This window comes from Thalassophryne amazonica, chromosome 2 (genome assembly GCF_902500255.1).
Source record: "Thalassophryne amazonica chromosome 2, fThaAma1.1, whole genome shotgun sequence".
NCBI classification, from domain to species: domain Eukaryota; kingdom Metazoa; phylum Chordata; class Actinopteri; order Batrachoidiformes; family Batrachoididae; genus Thalassophryne; species Thalassophryne amazonica.
In genome coordinates this window covers 97501947-97507935 of record NC_047104.1, presented here as the reverse complement: position 1 = coordinate 97507935, position 5989 = coordinate 97501947, and the positions used below count along the sequence as shown (strand labels likewise).

General features: G+C 41.8%; 1 pseudogene; it reads left to right on the top strand.

The window, feature by feature from the left end:
* The first annotated feature begins 3994 nt into the window (after nt 1-3994).
* On the top strand, nt 3995-5772 carry LOC117504584 (annotated as a pseudogene).
* Nucleotides 5773-5989: the final 217 nt, after the last annotated feature.

The window sequence follows — 5989 nt, the reverse complement described above, 5'->3', positions numbered from 1 at the left end:
TGACGACGGCACGTCACAAATGCCACGAAGTAAACATTCTTGGCCACTGATCACGAATGTGATCCACGACATGAGGCTGGTGTATGACATTCGTGGAAGATTTTTTGACACCCAAAAACATGCTATTAAGATTAACACTATTAAGAAACCTATTCAGATGCATTAAGTCACATTAAGAATGTCAGGAATGTGCCAAGAATGATGCAAATATGACATTCGTAACGCGTCTTGCCTATGTGTAAACGTACCATTAAGTGTTTGGTTCAAACTCATGTGCGCTCAGGTGCAGGTGATTCACAGAGAATAAAGCACAATGGGCTTGTTTGCACGCACGCGCATGTGTATGTGTCCACTTGTTGATCAAAAAGTATATTCTAAGACATAAAAAAAAATTAAATCATAAACTAGGTCTATTAAGAAAACCTGGTGATATAACAGATGATAAAAGAATAAATAATTAATTTGACAAACATCCATCTGTGGATGGAGATCTTGCACCTGTGTGGACTCCAGCATCTGGAAAAGACCAAGGGGATCCCCACGTATCACCTGGCTGCAACAGATACATGCCTAATTTTGAGAAGTGGGGACTAGCAGTCTGTCCAGGTGGTTGCTATTCAGGAAGCAAACTGTTCCTGCAGTGTCATGGTCTCGTTGATGTGCTACACAACTACATGAAAATTCAGTAAGGTAAGTCTTCTATAATATATTCCAATTCTAAGGTAGAATTTGACTAGTGTATACTAAGGTATATCTAAATACCTAAAAAAAAAAAAAAGAAGAGTAGAATAGAGTAAAGTAGAGCCACTTAGGTGCCTGGTCTTGAGAATCAGGGATGGTTCTCAATGTTCCATGATGCACACCCAAATGTCCTCGGATCACTTAATATTACAAACCGGATTTGACCTGACTGCTTTGCGTGCAGTCTAACTGATAAAAACAAGTGCTTCATATCTGTCTAGGACAAACCGTAGGGCACCTGATGGAACGTTACATTATTGCTTATCACGCTGACACAAACAAATTTGTCCTAAAGTTTTGATATGACACTTGCTGCTTGAACAAACAACGTGATCACATCACCCGCTTACCACACTGATGCACCAGTTTGCAGGCAATCACATAGTCCCAGTGATACACAACGGCAAGGCAAGACCACCCACTTGGGGGCAGTTGATTTCAGGAATAAGAACAGTTCAGCCCTAAGATGGGAGCTCTTCTGTTGCAAAAGTGCATGTGACTTTTGCTCCTGGAAGACCCCATGAAAAAAGCATGAAAATAAAATTTAAAATTCACCTGTCCAGATCCCAAAGAAGTACTAACATTGACAATCTGTTCTTTTATCACTTCATGTCAGTCAGAGTTTATAAGTTATCTCCTCCTACCTCAACAGAGCAGGAGGTGGCAGAACAGGTGGCTGTGAACACATCGTATAGGCTGTAGAAAGACGCGTCTTCATCAGCTGATGTTCTGATGTTCAGCTGTGTCAGATTTTGGTATTACAGAGAATGCTCACATGAAGCATTCATATTCTGTTTGTTTCATCCCTACAATAAATGTGTCCTCTTTGTTTGTAAACCGTCACTGAGACAGACATGGTGAGACGTTTGGTGAGGACCAGAATCCTCTGAACCTTTGAGGCAGTGACAGAAATAATGCTGGTTTGTCAGTCAGACACAACACAAGAGTTCCAGTAAAACATTTTGGCTAAAACAGCATCTATGACCTGCGTCATCGGGCGCGCCGGGATGTGTTCACACTCAATGTCAACAGTCTGATCTCCTCATACCGCGTACGAGCCACTACAAAGAGACAACACCACGAGTGAGTAAGATGGTTTGCTCAGACGTCAAAGTCCAACCACCAGTCTCTAAACATAATTTATGGTCGGGAATTTTCTCCTTTCTTCTGCACCTCAGACTGGTTGTCTAAGCTTGATTTCAAATATAACTGCACAAATAGAATACCCTCCACCCATGACCCTAATTAGTAACTAGAAATTAGAAAAATTGAGAAAATAATGACTTCTGGCTTGTGTTTTGTACCATGATAACATGTTGGATGACTCTTGCAACAAGAAACGGTACATGTCAAATGAAAACATTATTTTGGCAAAAAAGCTGTGCAAAATTACATAGGCAGAAGTAACAACAACACACAGTGTGCTCATTACAGCTGTCTGAACCAACATCAGACTTAAATAACAATGACAATGAACCACATGGTTACAAGATCTATTTCTGAAAGCAGCACATTTGGGGAACACCAATGAAAGAATATAAATATGAACGCAATGCTAAATTACCCTCGGCCATATGAGCATGTAATCAATGAAAGCATGTGTAGAAAGAATGTGACCTTTTTGACCACTCAAAATAGGTCAAGATTAGTATCTTTGAACTTGATCAAGGTCTGTGTCCCAAGAATGTTCCCTGTGAATTTGAAGACCCTGGCAGTAATGAGACTGGAGTTATGCTGAGCACAGACAGACAGACAGACAGACGGACAGACACAAAGTCTTCACAATACCTGATGGCCATATTTTGGGCTCGGGTAAAAGTGATATTTTCTAAAGGCATGAAATTCTGATATGTATGTACAGATGGGGAGTGGCCAGCCAGAGCGCACACAGCATGATGAGGCGCCTGTCAGCTGATCGCTGACGAGAGACTCACTGACAATTGCAAATGACGGCTCAGTGCACACGATGTGTACATTAAAAACACAGAGACCACAGCGAGGACAGGTATATTAATAAGTACTACAATAACTACATACACAATTACATGCCAAAATAACTAAAAATAAAATGATCACATAACACAGAAACAGAGAGTGAAACTTTGGTCTTTGCGCTGAACGGACAGGGGGCCTGACTGGCTGCCAACAGCAGCAGCCGTTGAGATCTCCTGGATGTCACAGCTGTAGAACATGTACCGTGTTTTGAAGGACGTGACCTAACAACTGTCCACCGTGACACGCGTGTGCATGCTTGCTGTTGTCACGTGGAAATACATAAAACATATATCGCTTTTGCAATGGGCTGGAGCGTGCACACAGCACGCACATTGACAGGCTGTCCCAGATGAAACGGACCGTCAGATTACGTGGACATGCAGCAGACGATCTGAATGTCACGTCTTTCTGACAGGATACGCGTGTCCTGTGAGCAGCACACAGCAAGACTAGATGACAAGCCAACAGTGCGGCAAATACACCACTTTCAAAAAATACGCCGTAACAAACGTTTTGTGAGTTATTACGGTGCTTTTTTCGCCATAATTAAACACAACAAAAACTTCATTTTCTATACTTCCTATTCCATACTTTTTAAAATACGTTTATCTCCTTGTCCTCACTGATTTTAGGCATTTTGCGCTGCTGTTGTAGCGCAGTGGTAAAGCTTCCGTCTGTTAATCAGAGCTTTTGTAAACTGCTTTTTGTAAATTTTTTATTTAACCAGGGTTATTTATCTGTGGGGTTCTCTTTTTGATGATTAAACCATTACTTAAAAAGCCATCACTTGACCCAGCTATCTTAGCTAATTATAGGCCAATCTCCAACCTTCCTTTTCTCTCAAAAATTCTTGAAAGGGTAGTTGTAAAACAGCTAACTGATCATCTGCAGAGGAATGGTCTATTTGAAGAGTTTCGGTCTATTTGAAGAGTTTCAGTCAGGTTTCAGAATTCATCATAGTACAGAAACAGCATTAGTGAAGGTTACAAATGATTTTCTTATGGCCTCAGACAGTGGACTCATCTCTGTGCTCGTCCTGTTAGACCTCAGTGCAGCTTTTGATACTGTTGACCATAAAATTTTATTACAGAGATTAGAGCATGCCATAGGTATTAAAGGCACTGCGCTGCAGTGGTTTGAATCATATTTATCTAATAGATTACAATTTGTTCATGTAAATGGGGAGTCTTCTTCACGGACTAAGGTTAATTATGGAGTTCCACAAGGTTCTGTGCGAGGACCGATTTTATTCACTTTATACATGCGTCCCTTAGGCAGTGTTATTAGAAAGCATTGCTTAAATTTTCATTGTTACGCAGATGATACCCAGCTTTATCTATCCATGAAGCCAGAGGACACACACCAATTAGCTAAACTGCAGGATTGTCTTACAGACATAAAGATATGGATGACCTCTAATTTCCTGCTTTTAAATTCAGATAAAACTGAAGTTATTGTACTTGGCCCCACAAATCTTAGAAACATGGTGTCTAACCAGATCCTTACTCTGGATGGCATTACCCTGACCTCCAGTAATACTGTGAGAAATCTTGGAGTCATTTTAATCAGGATATGTCCTTCAATGCGCATATTAAGCAAATATGTTATGTGTCGACGCGGGTTGAGGAGCGGACCTGCGTCTGACAGAACCCAGTGCTAAAAATAACCAGAAAGCGGTTCCAAAACAAAACAATTTATTTTTTACCCTCTTTGGTGCATAACAATGTGTACAAACTAAACAGCGTCTTTCTGGTGGAGTGACTGTTGGCACGCTCTCCAGCGCCCGTAAGGATCTAAGCCCGGCGCTCCTGGACCCACTACCACCGCCAAACACCCCCCAGGTGGACACGACAAACTGACTCTCTGTGAAGCAAAGAAGAGGTGAGGTAAGTCAGCAGTTACAACAATATCTTTCAAAAGACACACGCTATCAGCAACACATTCAGGTCTGTATCTTTTTTAACTTTATGCAAATGAGCAGCTTCTCACAACAGGTGGAGGATCACTTATCCGCACGCCACAGCAGTGAGAAGCAAGCTGCACAATTCTCATCTCAATTCAAGTATACTGTGTAACAAAACACCAAGTTACTATCAACAATTAGTCAAACACTTAATCACCTTTGATGTGTGCTGACAGCATGTGTCCTCACCCTTCCTTGCTTCACGGGCTCGATGTGTCAAACCCAGGCGCGGTCCTCAGCGTCTCACAAACGAACATCACAAGGTCGAGTTCCCGGCAGTTCTGCTTGAATCACACATGACTTAAATGCAGAACGCCATCCAATTATCTGCTTCAGCTGAAAGTCTTTAAGGTTGCATGTGAGCACCATTCACAGGTGCTGCACATGATGTTGATGAGGGTGAAGGATTCTTCAGCCAGCACCTTCTCCACAGACAAATCAGCTCTCATGCCACCTGGAGAGCAAAGAAAAGAAAAGAACACCAAAACATCCAGCCACACCCCCCAACACACAACAAAATATGTAGGACTGCTTTTTTGCATTTGCGCAATATCTCTAAAATTAGAAAGGTCTTGTCTCAGAGTGATGCTGAAAAGCTAATTCATGCATTTATTTCTTCTAGGCTGGACTATTGTAATTCATTATTATCAGGTTGTCCTAAAAGTTCCCTGAAAAGCCTTCAGTTAATTCAAAATGCTGCAGCTAGAGTACTGACGGGGACTAGAAGGAGAGAGCATATCTCACCCATATTGGCGTCTCTTCATTGGCTCCCTGTTAATTCCAGAATAGAATTTAAAATTCTTCTTCTTACTTATAAGGTTTTGAATAATCAGGTCCCATCTTATCTTATGGACCTCAAAGTACCATATCACCCCAATAGAGCGCTTCGCTCTCAGACTGCAGGCTTACTTGTAGTTCTTAGGGTTTGTAAGAGTAGAATGGGAGGCAGAGCCTTCAGCTTTCAGGCTCCTCTCCTGTGGAACCAGCTCCCAATTCAGATCAGGGAGACAGACACCCTCTCTACTTTTAAGATTAGGCTTAAAACTTTCCTTTTTGCTAAAGCTTATAGTTAGGGTTGGATCAGGTGACCCTGAACCATCCCTTAGTTATGCTGCTATAGACTTAGACTGCTGGGGGGTTCCCATGATGCACTGAGTGTTTATTCACCTCTTTTTGCTCTGTATGCACCACTCTTCATTTAATCATTAGTGATTGATCTCTGCTCTCTTCCACTGCATGTCTTTTTCCTGACCATCTCCCCTCAGCCCCAACCAGTCCCAGCAGAAGACT